The sequence below is a fragment of the Heterodontus francisci genome, chromosome 35 (genome assembly GCF_036365525.1).
Source record: "Heterodontus francisci isolate sHetFra1 chromosome 35, sHetFra1.hap1, whole genome shotgun sequence".
Taxonomy (NCBI): Eukaryota; Metazoa; Chordata; class Chondrichthyes; order Heterodontiformes; family Heterodontidae; genus Heterodontus; species Heterodontus francisci.
In genome coordinates, this window is record NC_090405.1 from 18212021 (window position 1) to 18227104 (window position 15084).

General features: G+C 43.9%; 3 non-coding genes across 3 annotated transcripts; all 3 read left to right on the forward strand.

The window, feature by feature from the left end:
* Positions 1-2938: 2938 nt before the first annotated feature.
* On the forward strand, positions 2939-3027 carry trnaq-uug (transfer RNA glutamine (anticodon UUG)). Its single transcript is given in 2 exon segments — positions 2939-2975; positions 2992-3027. It is a non-coding gene; the product is annotated as a tRNA-Gln (tRNA).
* A 7224-nt stretch (positions 3028-10251) lies between these two features.
* On the forward strand, positions 10252-10323 carry trnam-cau (transfer RNA methionine (anticodon CAU)). The gene has a single exon. It is a non-coding gene; the product is annotated as a tRNA-Met (tRNA).
* Positions 10324-13457: 3134 nt separating this feature from the next.
* Positions 13458-13529, forward strand: trnam-cau (transfer RNA methionine (anticodon CAU)). The gene has a single exon. It is a non-coding gene; the product is annotated as a tRNA-Met (tRNA).
* Positions 13530-15084: the final 1555 nt, after the last annotated feature.

The window sequence follows — 15084 nt, forward strand, 5'->3', positions numbered from 1 at the left end:
TACCTATCCTGTCACTTTCAGGGACCTGTGGACATGCACTCCAAAGTCTCTCACTTCTTCTACCCATCTCAATATCTTCCCGTTTATTGTGTATTCCCTTGCTTTGTTTGCCCTCCCCAAATGCATTACCTCACACTTCTCCAGATTGAATTCCATTTGCCACTTTTCCGCCCACTCAATTAATCCATTCATATCATTCTTAAATCTGCAACCATCCTCCTCACTATCAATTACACGGCCAATTTTTGTGTCTTCAGCAAATTTCCCAATCATAGCTCCCACATTTAATTCCAAATAATTATTTTTTTTTTTGAAGAGTTACAGCACTGAAACAGGCCCTTCGGCCCACCGAGTCTGTGCCGACCATCAACCATCCATGTTATACTAATCCTACATTAATTCCATATTCCTACCACATCCCCACCTGTCCCTATATTTCCCTACCACCTACGTAGGGACAATTTATAATGGCCAATTAACCTATCAACCAGCAAGTCTTTGGCATGTGGGAGGAAACTGGAGCACCCAGAGGAAACCCACACAGACACAGGGAGAACTTGCATACTCCACACAGGCAGTACCCAGAATTGAACTCGGGTCGCTGGAGCTGTGAGGCTGCAGTGCTAACCGCTGCGCCACTGTGCTGCCCGTGTGGTAATATACACCACAAACAGCAAGGGACCCAACACTGAGCCCTGTGGAACGCCATTGAAAACCGCTTTCCATTCGCAAAAACATCCGTTGACTACTATCCTTTGTTTCCTGCCACTGAGTCAATGTTGGATCCAACCTGCCACATTCCCCTGTATCCCATGGGCTTTCATTTTATTGACCAGACTGCCATGTGGGACCTTATCAAATGCCTTACTAAAATCCATGTAAACCACATCCACCGCACTATCCTCATCAATGTTCCTTGTTACTTCCTCAAAAAACTCAATAAAGTTAGTGAGACATGACCTTCCCTTAACAAATCCATGCTGACTATCCCTGATTAATCCATGCCTTTCCAAGTGGTAGTTTATCCTGTCCCTCAGAATTGATTCGAATAATTTACCCACCACTGAGGTCAGACTTACCACATCCTTTTAAAATAATAGTACAACGTTCGCAGAGCTCCAATCCTCCGGCACCTCCCCCATATCCAGTGAGGATTTGAAGATGATCCTCAGCGCATCCACTATTTACTCCCTGGCTTCCTTTAACAACCTCAGATGCAAACCATCTGGCCCTGGTGATTTATTCATTTTCAAGGATGTCAGACTCTCTAGTACTTCCACTCTCATTATGCTTATCGTATCTAATATTTCACACTCCTCTTCTTTTACTACAATGTCTGCATCATCCCTCTCCTTTGTGAAGGCAGAGACAAAAAACTCATTAAGAACCCCGCCCACATCTTCTGGATCCACACAGAAGTTCCCTTGTACATCTCTGATAGGCCATACCCTTTCCTTAGTTATCCTCTTGCTCTTAATGGACTGATAAAACATCTTTGGGTTTCCTTCAAGTAGTTGTATCCAGTCCACATCCACCAAATCACCTCTCAGTTTTGTAAAATTTGCCTTCCCCCAATTTTGAACTTTTACTTTTCGAGCTGCCCTGCCATTACTTAGCTTTACAAACTCATTATTGCTCGTGTAATAAGTGTAATAAGCAGAATAATTTACCAGTTACTCACCGATCAGCTTCTTCCCCTGTACCATGGAGGCTGAAAAGGCAGAAAAGAAAAGAGAGACCAAAGAGCACCTCCTTCCCCTAGTCAGTGAAGTCCCTCACACATCAACTCACAGCTTTACACTCTGTCCAAACAGCACTTTCTAATTAGTAATTATTCATAAATTACACTAACTAAAACATTAGTAACCTGACCAATTACAAGGTAGCTATTTGAGGGTTTTTAAACAAAGAGCTTTTTTCCCTATCCCAAAGGCTCATTTCAGATCCACCCACAGTATCTGAAAGGGCTGATTACTGTCTGAAGTCTGCTCTACCCACACCTCTGTCTATCCCTCTTCATCGAGAACAACCAGCGTCATCTTCCATTCCTTTCACCATCATGTGTTTAACTCGCTTCTCCTTATAGACAGTCAGATATCAATGTAATAATGAAATGATCTGTGTCAGTGCTGGCCATTTCCCTGTCCTGATTTCAGACCCCACTCTGGACACTTGTTTCCCATTCCAGGACCTTTTTGTATTAATATTCAGCACCACCTGTCAGTCAGAAACTTGTCTCAATGAACCGATCCTTTTACTGAACTTCCAACTGCTGCTGTCTATTTCTCGAGGGAAAGAGCTGCTCACTGTATAAGGATGTGAGGGGAATGTAACCCGGCTGCTGGTGAGACGGTCCCGTCTTCTCAATCAAAAGCCTTTTATTTTACTACAGTGATTCCCAGATTCCCAGCTGGTCTGTTGAGGATTTTGTTTTCACAGAAATATCTTGTTAAATACAAATCTGATTCCAACATGTCAGTAACAGGACAGAATGGGAACCTTTTAAAAGGATGAAGCAACTATTTCAGTGGCTTCTCACTGTCCCCCTGAAGCCTGTGTGAAGGGGAATTACCAATAGTCTGTAATTTATTACTTCCACACCGAGTTTGAGTTATTTGTCGTGTGAAAGATTGCTGAACGGAGTCTTTTACTGTCAGTTACGGATGAGAAGTTGACAAAAATTGGCAAAATAAAGCTGTTCATAAAATAGCACCAGCAATTTGAGTCGGTAAAAGCAAAATTGTGTTTTCAAAGTTTATTTAAACCGCTACGGGAAAATAGATTTTTATGTACTTTTCCAGTTGATCACTTCTTTTCCACAGTGAAATTGGCGGCTTTCACAAATTCAAATATTCTGCCAGGTTGACAGGTTCAACCAATGATTTTTTTGTATTTTGTGCTTCGAGATTCTCTGATTGAATCATTCATGTAAGCTAATGGCTGTGTGGCCTAATGGATAAGGTGTCTGATTTTGGTGTATTCTATGATGTTATCAGAAGATTGCAGGTTCGAGTCCTGCCACGGTCATTTTGACCCAAAGGGATTATGCAGGGATTTGGGGATTGAGTCGGGGACTGAACAGATTGGAAACCCGACATGGACTTAATGGGGCGCATGGCCTCCTCATGTGCTGTCACTGACTTTATGAGAAGAGGGTGACCAATCAGAAGTGGGCTGGGGTTGCAGCGGGCTCGAACTGCAGGAATTCCAGGTCCCTGAATGACTGAGCTGAAACTGATCAGTTTCACTGCAGGAAACACCGTCTCGGGGGAAATAACATCACAAATAATTCCATTTGACTAATTATTCAATTATAAAACAATGGGCAGATGTGACGGTGCGATGTTACTTTTCACTGTGAGGGGAGAATCCGCCATCTGGGTAAATCAGCAACTTTATAACATCGTCTGTACGTTTGGAAAAGAAACGATGAAAACTCTCCCCAAAACCCTGGTGCGGTGGAAAGGCTCAATTCAGAGATTGGAATATAACGAGAGCACAACATAAATCATTAACTGTTATTTCCGGCATAAAACACACCCCAGCTCCCGTTCCCAGGTTACTGCTGTCCCTATGAGGCGGTGGGTGACTCTGAAAAGAGACTTTGTTTTGTGTTTCTGCAGGAAAACCACAAAGATCCTCCCAGGCAGTGAAACTCATCTTCCCAGAATCTCCATACCAGATTGAAACAGAAAACACAAAGACAGTGAGAAAGTTCCAGAGAGTTACTGAGCATTAAAACCAATGAAATAAACCAATTCTAGAGAGATGTTGGTGCAGTTTTTTCAGAGCGATTGTGGGTGGCTCTTAAAAGAGCCGTTGTGTTTCGAGTGTTTTCACTACATGGTGGAGTTTTACTTGGAGTTGATGTACTTGGTCACTCACTTTGTCCCTTCTCACATTCCGAGCGCTTTGTTGGGTGGAAATATTTATTCAGGCAGTTTCAACAGCTCAGAGCCGACATTGAGTCAGAAACCAGAAATGGGAGTACGGGACACAGACAAGGAATTTACGCTGGACCTTTATAAATCTCACTGGTTATAGGCCTCAGTTAGAGCGTTGTGTCTAATTCCATGCTCTACACTTTAGCAGGAATGTCAAGGCCTTCGAGAGGGTGCAGAGGAGATTTACTGGAATGGTATCAGAAATGCAGGAATTCAGCTAATGTGGAAAGTATAGGGGTCTGGGGTGTGTGAAGCTGGGGTCCTTCTTCTTAGAGCAGAATGGCAGTTAATAGTTGTGTTCAACATTGTGAAGAGTTTTTATAAGAATAAAGAAGTTTGACTGCAATTAGACAGAGCCTTGGTGAGATCACACATCATGGGCGGCACAGTGACGCAGTGGTTAGCACCGCAGCCTCACAGCTCCAGCAACCCGGGTTCAATTCTGGGTACTGCCTAGGTGGAGTTTGCAAGTTCTCCCTGTGTCTGTGTGGGTTTTCTCCAGGTGCTCCGGTTTCTTCCCACAAGCCAAAAGACTTGTTGGTAGGTAAATTGGCCATGATAAATTGTCCCTGGTTTAGGTAGGTGGGAGGGAAATATAGGGTCGGTGGGGATGTGGTAGGAATATGGGATTAGTGTAGGATTAGTATAAATGGGTGGTTGTTGGTTGGCACAGACTCGGTGGGCCGAAGGGCCTTTTTCAGTGCTGTATCTCTCTGTGACTCTAGAGATGTGGATGCTCGTTGGGTATATCCAAGAGAGAGATCGATAGGTTTTTGGATACTAAGGGAATCAAGGGATCTGTGCTAGTGTGGTAAGATGGAGTTGATGTAGGAAATCAGCTGTGATCTTATTGAATGGCAGAGCTATTTCGATGGGCCGAATGGCCTACTCCTATTTTTTATGTAACGTTCCATTCCTCTCAGGGAATATTTTATTTTCAGAAAGAGAAATACTGCACACACTGGAAATCTGAATAATAACAGAAGATTCTGGAAACACTCAGCAGTTCCAGCAGTATCTGTGGAGAGAGGAAGGTAGGAGCAATGTTTCAGGTCTACAGAAGGGTCACAGAACTGGACCATTAACCCGAGCTTCTCTTCTCCACAGTTGTTTCCGGACTGGCTGAGTGTTTTCAGTATTTTAGGCTTTTTCTTTCTGTATTTCATCCTTTTCCCATTTGACTATTTGCTGTGAAACTTTCAGCGTTGTGCTCAATTCTTGTGTCGTTGTGTTTCCTTTATTTGAAGTAATGTAAATAGTATCCTGAAATGAATTTGCCAAATGGTTGGGCAAATTGTTACAACCAGTTTTTGAGCAAGTTCTCCACATACACAGTGAAGGATTCCTTCACATTTGCGAAGACCATACAGGACTTGCATATCGATAGCAATGCCGTGTCCATGTGTTCATTTGACATTGCTAGCCTATTCACCAATGTACCACTTCAGGAAGCCATAGATATTTGCACTGCAGTGCTATATCATGGTGATCTAGACCCGTCACCATTGTGTGAATCAGTATTCATTGAACTTATGAACTCGGCAACTTGCACAGTTGAGTTCAGTTTTATTGACACCATGTATCGCTGGTGTTGCCATGGGATCCCCTCTAGGCCCAGCTCTCACAAACATCTTTGTTGGATTCCATGACAAACCTGTTTTTAAGGGAATGACACCTAACCTCCTACCTCTTGCATATTTCCAATATGTAGATGATACGTTTGCTATATTTGAATCCGCAGCTGCATGAAATAATTTCCTTGCACGTCTTCATGGGCTCCATCCTACACTCAAATTCACCTTTAGAATGGAGCAGTCAAATGAGTTCCCTTTCCTTGATGTACTAGTTGAGAAATCTGCTAAGGGGTTTTCTACCACGGTCTACCGCAAACCTACCTTCACTGGTCAATACACGCGTTGGGATTATTACAGTTCCACGCGCTATAAGATTGGTCTTATCGACAACCTCATAAATAGGGCTGAGCCATTTGCTCACCATGCAAGCTTGATGCTGAAATAGGGCGAATCAAAGACATCCTGCATTACAATGGCTACACTGATCAGATCATTTCTATCTGTATATCACACAAACTTATAAACGGGCTGAAGGACGTCATTTTGAGCCCTGAAAAGTGCCCAGTCTCCCTCAAATTACCCTGGAAAGGTAATATATCCCCAGTATTTGAGTAACAGGTGATGCTCGCTGTTTCCTGCTGTTACTATGCAGGAGCAACAAGTGTGGTGTTCGCCACTAACAGGATGCTGCTGTCAAGCAAAAGAGACATCCTGCCTATCACACAAATAAGTAACGTGATATATGAATTTCAATACCAGTGTGATGCTAATTTTCTAGACCGTACATCCCAAAACTGGCGGATTGTATCAAATAACATGTCCCTTCCGCTGTTCGCAATGGGCCCTACCCAACCAACCCGTGCTTGCAAAACTCAAAACACAGTATCCAACATGAGATGTGATTCAACAATAGGACAACATTTGCTAAATAATTCTCAGTGTGCTAAGAATTACACTGACAACCGATTTAAGACTGTCAGTAGGGCTCGCAGTGTGGTGCATTGGTGTGTACTGTAAGCTACATATATTAATACACAGGGCCCTGTTCTTTGCAGACAGAAAGAACATGCACACACATTGTGCCAGTTTCAGCTAAACAAAATAAGTGACAGCCATTCACTGGCTCATTCCACAGGGCAATGCCTTGACCAATCAGAGTCAAGCTGCCTGGTTTAAATTTCAAACAAAGCTGGGCAGTTATCTGTCAGTTACCATAAACTGATGCATTCTGAATGGCAATGCCTCGCCCAATCAGAGTTCACTTGCCAACCAATCAGCATTCTCTTCTCATACAGAAGAAAGTTGTTGTTTTCCCTTAAATTGGTATTCTTGTGGATTGCCCTGCTGAGTGCAAGACGAAAACAACTGGCTACCAAAGTTTGGACAATGTGTCACTATTTTCACGAAATAATTACTTTTATTTCCAATATAAAAATATAAAGCAATATGAGTGTAACATTTACAGACAAATTCTATTACCTCACATTGCCTGATTCTTTCACACTGACAGACTGTGTGAACTACTGTCCCGATTTTGCAGTTCCCACTTCCAGTTAGCAAATGTCAGCAATCTGTGATACAGTGCAGTTTACAGACCAGACCGTCAATCACAACATGCAATAATTGTTCAGCTTATGTTGGACTGGTGGGATTTCGAAATACTAGGAATTGAGATGAGCTGTTATTGCATTTAATTATTTGTTTCATGGGATGTGGACGTCGCCAGCCAGGCCAGCATTTATTGTCCATCCCTAATTGCCCATGAGAAGGTGGTGGTGAGCTTCCTTCTTGAACCACTGCAGTCCATGTGGGGTAGGTACACCCACAGTGCTATTAGGAAGGGAGTTCCAGGATTTTTACCCAGCGACAGTGAAGGAATGGCGATATAGTTCCAAGTCAGGATGATGTGTAGCTTGGAGGAGAACTTTCAGGTGGTGGTGTTCCCATGCATCTGCTGCCCTTGTCCTTCTAGGCAATAGAGGATGCAGGTTTGGAAGGTGCTGCCTGAGTAGCCTTGGTGCATTGTTGCAGTGCATCTTGTAGATGGTACACACTGCTGCCGCTGTACGTCAGTGGTGGAGGGAGTGAATGTTGTGGATGGGGTGCCAATCAAGCATGTTGTTTTGTCCTGGATGGTGTCGAGCTTCTTGAGTGTTGTTGGAGCTGCACCCACCCAGGCAAGTGGAGAGTATTCCATCACACTCCAGACTTGTGCCTTGTAAATGGTGGACAGGCTTGGGGAGTCAGGAGGTGAGTTACTCACCGCATGATTCCTACCCTCTGACCAGCTCATGTAGTCACACTATTTATAAGGCTACTCCAGTTCAGTTTCTGGTCAATGGGAACCCCCAGGAAGTTGATAATGGGGGATTCAGCGATCGTAATGCTGTTGAATGTCAATGGGAGATGGTTAGATTCTCTCTTGTTGGAGATGGTCATTGCCTGGTACTTGTGTGGCATGAATGTTACTTGCCACTTATCAGCCCAAGCCTGGATATTGTCCAGGTCTTGCTGCATTTCTGCATGGACTGTTTCAGTATCTGAGGAGTCGCGAATGGTGCTGAATTTTGCAATCATCAGCAAACATCCCCACTTCTGACCTTATGATTGAAGGAAGGTCACTGATGAAGTAGTGAAGAAGGGTGAGCCGAGGATACTACCCTGAGGAACTCCAGCAGTAATGTCCTGGAGCTGAGATGATTGACCTCCAACAATCACAACCATTTTCCTTTGTGCTAGGTACGATTCCAACCAGTGGAGAGTTTTCCTCTTGATTCCCATTGACTCCAGTTTTGCTCTGGCTCCTTGATGCCATACTCAGTCAAATGCTACCTTGATGTCAAGGGCAGACACTCTCACCTCACCTCTTGAGTTCAGCTCTTTTGTCCTTGTTTGAACCAAGGCTGTAATGACGTCAGGAGCTGAATGGCCCTGGCGGAACCCAACTGAGCGTCACTGAACAGGTTATTGCAAAGCAAGTGCCGCTTGATAGCACTGTCAATGACATCTTCCATCACTATACTGATGATTGAGAGTAGACTGATGAGGCAGCAATTGGCTGGGTTGGATTTGTCCTGCTTTTTGTGTACAGGACATACCTGGGCAATTTTCCATATTGCCGGGTAGATGCCAGTGTTGTAGCTGTACTGGAACAGCTTGGCTCGGGGCGCGTCAAGTTCTGGAGCACAGGTCTTCAGTACTATTGCCGGATTATTGTCAGGGCCCGTAGACTTTGCTGTATCCAGTGCCTTCAGTTGTTTCTTGATATCACGTTGAGTGAATCGAATAGGCTGAAGACTGGCATCTGTGATGCTGGGGACTTCAGAAGGAGGCCGAGATGGATCATCAACCCGGCACTTCTGGCTGCAGATTGTTTCAAATTCTTCATCCTTGTCTTTTGCACTGATGTGCTGGGCTCCCCCATCATTGAGGTTGGGGATATTTGTGGAGCCACCTCCTCCTGTTGGTTGTTTAATTGTCCACCACCATTCATCATTGGATGTGGCAGGGTGTAGATCTGATCCGTTGGTTGTGGGATCACTTAGCCCTGTCTATTACATGCTGCTTCTGCTGTTTGGCATGAAAGTAGTCCTGGGCTGTAGCTTCATCAGGCTGACGCCTCATTTCAAGGTATGCCTGGTGCTGCTCATGGCATGCCCTCCTGCACTCTTCATTGAATTAGGGTTGGTCTCCAGCTTGTTGGTAATGTTAGAGTGGGGGAATATGCCAGGCCATGAGGTTATAGATTGTGGTTGACTACAATTCTGCTGCTGCTAATGGTCCACAGCACCTCATGGATGCCCAGTTATACATTGCTAGATCTGTTCAAAATCTATCCCATTTAGCACAGTGGTAGTGGCACACAACATGATAGAGGGTATCCTCAATGTGAAGACAGGACTTCATCTCCACAAGGACTGTGCAGTGGTCACTCCTACCAATACTGTCATGGACAGATGCATCTGCGGCAGGCAGATTGGTGAGGATGAGGTCAAGTATATTTTTCCCTCTTGTTAGTTCCCTCACCACCTACTGCAGACCCAATCGAGCAGCTATGTCCATTAGGACTCGGCCAGCATGGTCAGTAGTGGTGCTACCGAGCCACTCATGGTGATAGACATTGAAATCCCCCAGCCAGACTACATTCTGTGCCCTTGCCACCCTCAGTGCTCCCTCCAAGTGGTGTTCATCAGTCTCTCGCTGTCTCTTATAATAAAAACAAGAAATGCTGGAACCACTCAGCAGGTCTGGCAGCATCTGTGGAAAGAGAAGCAGAGTTAACTTTTCGGGTCAGTGACCCGAAACGTTAACTCTTCGTTCCGATGAAGGGTCACTGACCCAAAACGTTAACTCTGCTTCTCTTTCCACAGATGCTGCCAGACCTGCTGAGTGGTTCCAGCATTTCTTGTTTTTCTTTCAGATTTCCAGCATCCGCAGTATTTTTCTTTTATTTCACTGCCTCTTGCTGGTTTGCTCAGTACCTTTCTCTGTCTGTTCCTTTCTGGGTCCTGATAATATCTTCCTGGTTTTCTGTGTGTCTTTCTCTGCCTGCCTCATTGTCGGTGCTGTTACTCAGTGTCCTTGTGTCATTGTGCAGTGAGGGTGAGTCCGTCAGCACGTGTGTTGCTGAGTCCGGGATTCTTGAGAAATCCGACTCCAATCCTGTTTTTTTGAAAACATTGGGGAAATGAACATATTTCACTAACAGGCAGCTAAAATTTAAACAAACAGTTAGCAGAGTGGCGCAGCGGAAGCGTGCTGGGCCCATAACCCAGAGGTCGATGGATCGAAACCATTCTCTGCTATTTATGTTTGGTAATAATACAAACAGTTCACTTTCAAAACATCAAGTATTTCCCCATAATAGCAAGATGCTTCCAAAGGCACTCTATTGCAATCAGCTTCTTCCTTCTAGTGAACACATCAATCAACAACAAAATAACTTTTGCTCACACGAACACAAACTGCAAACACGGACCAGCCGCTCTCCTTTGTCAACCCCTTCCTGCAGAGCCTCCTCTCCACCACCAGATGGTGATGTTGGCCACAATAAAACCAGGGCAAATGGTCACAGTGAGGAGACGGTCAGGAACAGAAAATAAAACAATAACAGGGGAAACCTTTACACAATAACAGGGTACATCTTTACACAACAGAAAACATATTTACACACCAGGAAATACCTTTGGACAACAGGGAGAATACAATCATACAAATGCCTTGTTTCTCCATTTCAGTCTCGTCTCTCTCTCTGTCCCTCACTTTTGCTTCCTCACAGTCTATTGGTTTTCTGTGTGTTTTTCTCTCTGTCCCGTTGTCAATGGTGTTACTCAGCGTCCTTGTAACATTGTGTAGCCAGGCTGAGCCTCCCAACACCTGTGTTGCTGTAATAAAAACAGAAAATGCTGGAAATGCTCAGTTGGTCTGGCAGCATCTGTGCAGAGAGAAACAGTTAACAGTTCAGATCTGTTTCCTTAGCTCACATTAACTTTGTTCTCTCTCCACAGATGCTGCCAGACCTGCTGACTATTTCAAGAATTTTCTGTTTATGTTTCAGATTTCCAGCATCCGCAGTATTTTGCTTTTGTACGTGTGTTGCTTTGTCTGGGACTGTTTGAGTGCAATGCTATTGCTTTATAAACAGCGTTGAAACAAACATTTATCTCACTAACACACAGCACTAATACACAGCTGGATATAAACAGCAGCCTGCAGCAGAGGGCGCAGTGGAAGTTTATTAACACAACTAATTCACCAACACTATATTTACTGCTATCCACAATCACACCACGCTTCGTTTTAACACATTTTACTCTTCATTGACATCAACTTCTTGCTTCCAATAAACACTTCAATTTGGAACACAGCTTCCAAATCACCTTTATTCACAAACCCGAACACAAGCTGCAAATGCTGCAAACACACACCAGCCCAGACTTTCCCCTTTCTGTCAACCCATTCCTGCATCACTGCCTCTCCACCAACAGTTGTTGCTAGAATCAGACAATCATAGAATGGCTACAGCACAGAAGGAGGCCATTTGGCCTGTCGAACCCGTGCTGGCTCTCTGTTAGAGCAACTCACCTCATTTCACTCCCCAGTCAGTTCAATTTTGGAGGTGGGAAAACTTCTCGAAAGAATAATTCGGGACAAAATTAATAGTTCCATGGACAAATGTGGGTTAATTCAAGAAAGCCAGCATGGATTTCTTAAGGGAAAATCATGTTTAACTGTCCTGCTGGAGTTTTTTGATGAGGTAACAGACGCTGTTGATGTGGTGTACATGGACTTTCAAAAGGTCTGGCAGCATCTGAAAGGTCACTGACCTGAAACGTTAACTTTGCTTCTCTCTGTACAGATGCTGCCTGACCTGCTGAGTATTTCCAGCATTTCTTGTTTTCATTATGGCACAGAGTTCCCTTTTCAAACTTACAGAATTAACCACAATAATGTACTCTGAGATTCAAGTTAAATATCAGCCCAATATTTACACACATTATGAGTTTATAAGTTTCAGTATTAATTCCCATTAGTGCATCCTGACATATACATTAGATATAACATAACATAAGAACAGAAGAAATAGGAGCAGGAGTAGGCCATTCGTCCCCTCAAGCCTGCCCTGCCATTCAGTAAGATCATGGCTGATCTGCCCCAGACCTCAACTCCTCTTTCATGCCAGCTCTTCATAGCCCTCAACTCTCCAATATTTCAAAAATCTATTTACATCCTCTTTAAATACTTTCAGTGATTTAGCCTCCAATACTGTCTGGGGTAGAGAATTCCAGACATTCACTACCCTCTGAGAGAAGAAATTCCTTTGCATCTCAGTTTTAAATGAGTGTCCCCTTATTCTGTAACGATGTCGCCTAGTTTGAGATTCCCCCACTAGTGGAAACATTTTCTCAACATCTACCCTGTTAATAAAAACAAGAAATGCTGGAAATACTCAGCAGGTCTGGCAGCATCTGTGAAGAGAGAAGCAGAGTTAATGTTTCAGGTCAGAGACCCTTCTTCACCCTGTTAAGTCCCCTCAGAATCTTGTACGTTTCAAAAAGATCACCCCTCATTCTTCTAAACTCTAATGAATAACCTGTTTAGCCGTTCTTCATAAGTCAACCCCTTCATCCCAGGAATCAGCTGAGTGAATCTCTTTTGAACTCCTCCAATGCCAGTACATCCTTTCTGAAGTCTAAATCTCAAGTGCGATATCAGATTGAGAGAATCTGAAAGATAGTATAACCTGAGATACAAACTGAGAATTCAGTTTAAAACTCCCCCGGATTGTGAAACTAAAAGATACAATAGCAATTCAATTTGTATAGACTGTGCTTTGGATCACATTCCAGCCCTCATACAGTATCAGACTGGAAGATACTGTAGCAATTCCATTAGTGCAGACTCAGCTCTACATTACAGAGCAGGGAACATATTTAAACAACCGGGAACACTTTTACACAAGACGGATCATATTTACACAACTGAGAAGATCTTTACCCAACAGGGAACCATTTTACACAATAACAGAGAACATCTTTACACAACAGCGAATACAGTAACACAACAGAGAACATATTACACAGCAGGAAATATCTTTAAAAGAACACAAGGGACATCTTTACACAACAGAGAACACAATTACATAAATCATCAGTCTTTCGCTGTCTCTTGCTGGTTTGCTCAATACCTTTCTCTGTTTGTTCCCTTCTGGGTCCTGATAATATCTTCCTGGTTTTCTGTGTGTCTTTCTCTGCCTGTCTCATTGTCGGTGCTGTTACTCTGTGTCCTTGTGTCATTGTGCAGTGAGGGTGAGTCCGTCAGCACGTGTGTTGCTGAGTCCGGGATTCTTGTGAAATCCGACTGCAATCCTATTTTTATAAAAACATTGGGGAAATGAACATATTTCACTAACGGGCAGCTAAAATTTAAACAAACAGTTAGCAGAGTGGCGCAGCGGAAGCGTGCTGGGCCCATAACCCAGAGGTCGATGGATCGAAACCATTCTCTGCTATTTATGTTTGGTAATAATACAAACAGTTCACTTTCAAAACATCAAGTGTTTCCCCATAATAACAAAATGCGCTTGATTGCGATCAGCTTTTTCCTTCCAGTGAACACATCAATCAGTAACAAATCACTTGTGCTCACACGAACACAAGCTGCAAACACGGACCAGCCGAGACTCTCCCACTTTGTCAACCCCCTTCCTGCAGAGCCTCCTCTCCACCACCAGATGGTGATGTTGGCCACAATAAAACCAGGACAAATGGTCACAGTGAGGAGACGGTCAGTAACAGAAAATAAAACAATAACAGGGAAAACCTTTACACAACAACAGGGTACATCTTTACACAACAGAAAACATATTTACACAACAGGAAATACCGTTACACAACAGGGAGAACACAATCATACAAATGCCTTGTTTCTCCATCTCAGTTTCGTTGTCTGTCTCTCTCTCTCCGTTCCTCACTTTTGCTTCCTCACAGTCTATTAGTTTTCTGTGTGTTTTTCTCTCTGTCCCGTTGTCGATGGTGTTACTCAGCGTCCTTGTAACATTGCGTAGCCAGGCTGAGCCTCCCAACACCTGTGTTATAGAACATAGAACATAGAACAGTACAGCACAGTGCAGGCCCTTCGGCCCACGATGTTGTGCCGAACCTTTAACCTACTCGAAGATCAAAACTACCTACATACCCTTCATTCTACTATCATCCATGTACCTATCCAAGAGACGCTTAAATGTCCCTAATGTATCTGCTTCTACTACCACCGCTGGCAGTGCATTCCACGCACCCACCAGTCTCTGTGTAAAGAACCTACCTCCATCACCTTAAAATTATGCCCCCTGGTGATAGCCCTTTCCACCCTGGGAAAAAGTCTCTGGCTATCCACTCTATCTATGCCTCTCATCATCTTGTACCCCTCTATCAAGTCACCTCTCATCCTTCTTCGTTCCAATGGGAAAAGCCCTAGCACCCTCAAACTTTCTTCATAAGACATGCCCTCCAGTCCAGGCAGCATCCTGATAAATCTCCTCTGCACCCTCTCTAAAGCTTCCACATCCTTCCTATAATGAGACAACCAGAACTGAACACAATATTCCAAGTGTGGTCGAACCAGGGCTTTATAGAGCTGCAGCATAACCTCGCGGCTCTTAAACTCAATCCCCCTGTTAATGAAAGCCAACACACCATACGCCTTCTTAACAACCCTATCAACTTGGGTGGCAACTTTGAGCGATCTATGGACATGGACCCCAAGATCCCTCTGTTCCCCCACACTACCAAGAATCCTGTCTTTTAGCCTGTATTCTGCATTCAAATTCGACCTTCCAAAATGAATCACTTCACACTTTTCCAGGTTGAACTCCATCTGCCACTTCTCAGCCCAGCTCTGCATCCTATCAATGTCCCGTTGCAACCTACAACAGCCTTCCACACTATCCACAACTCCAGCAACCTTCGTGTCATCGGCAAACTTGCTAACCCAGACTTCCACTTCCTCATCCAAGTCATTTATAAAAATCACAAAGAGCAGAGGTCCCAGAACAGATCCCTGCGGAA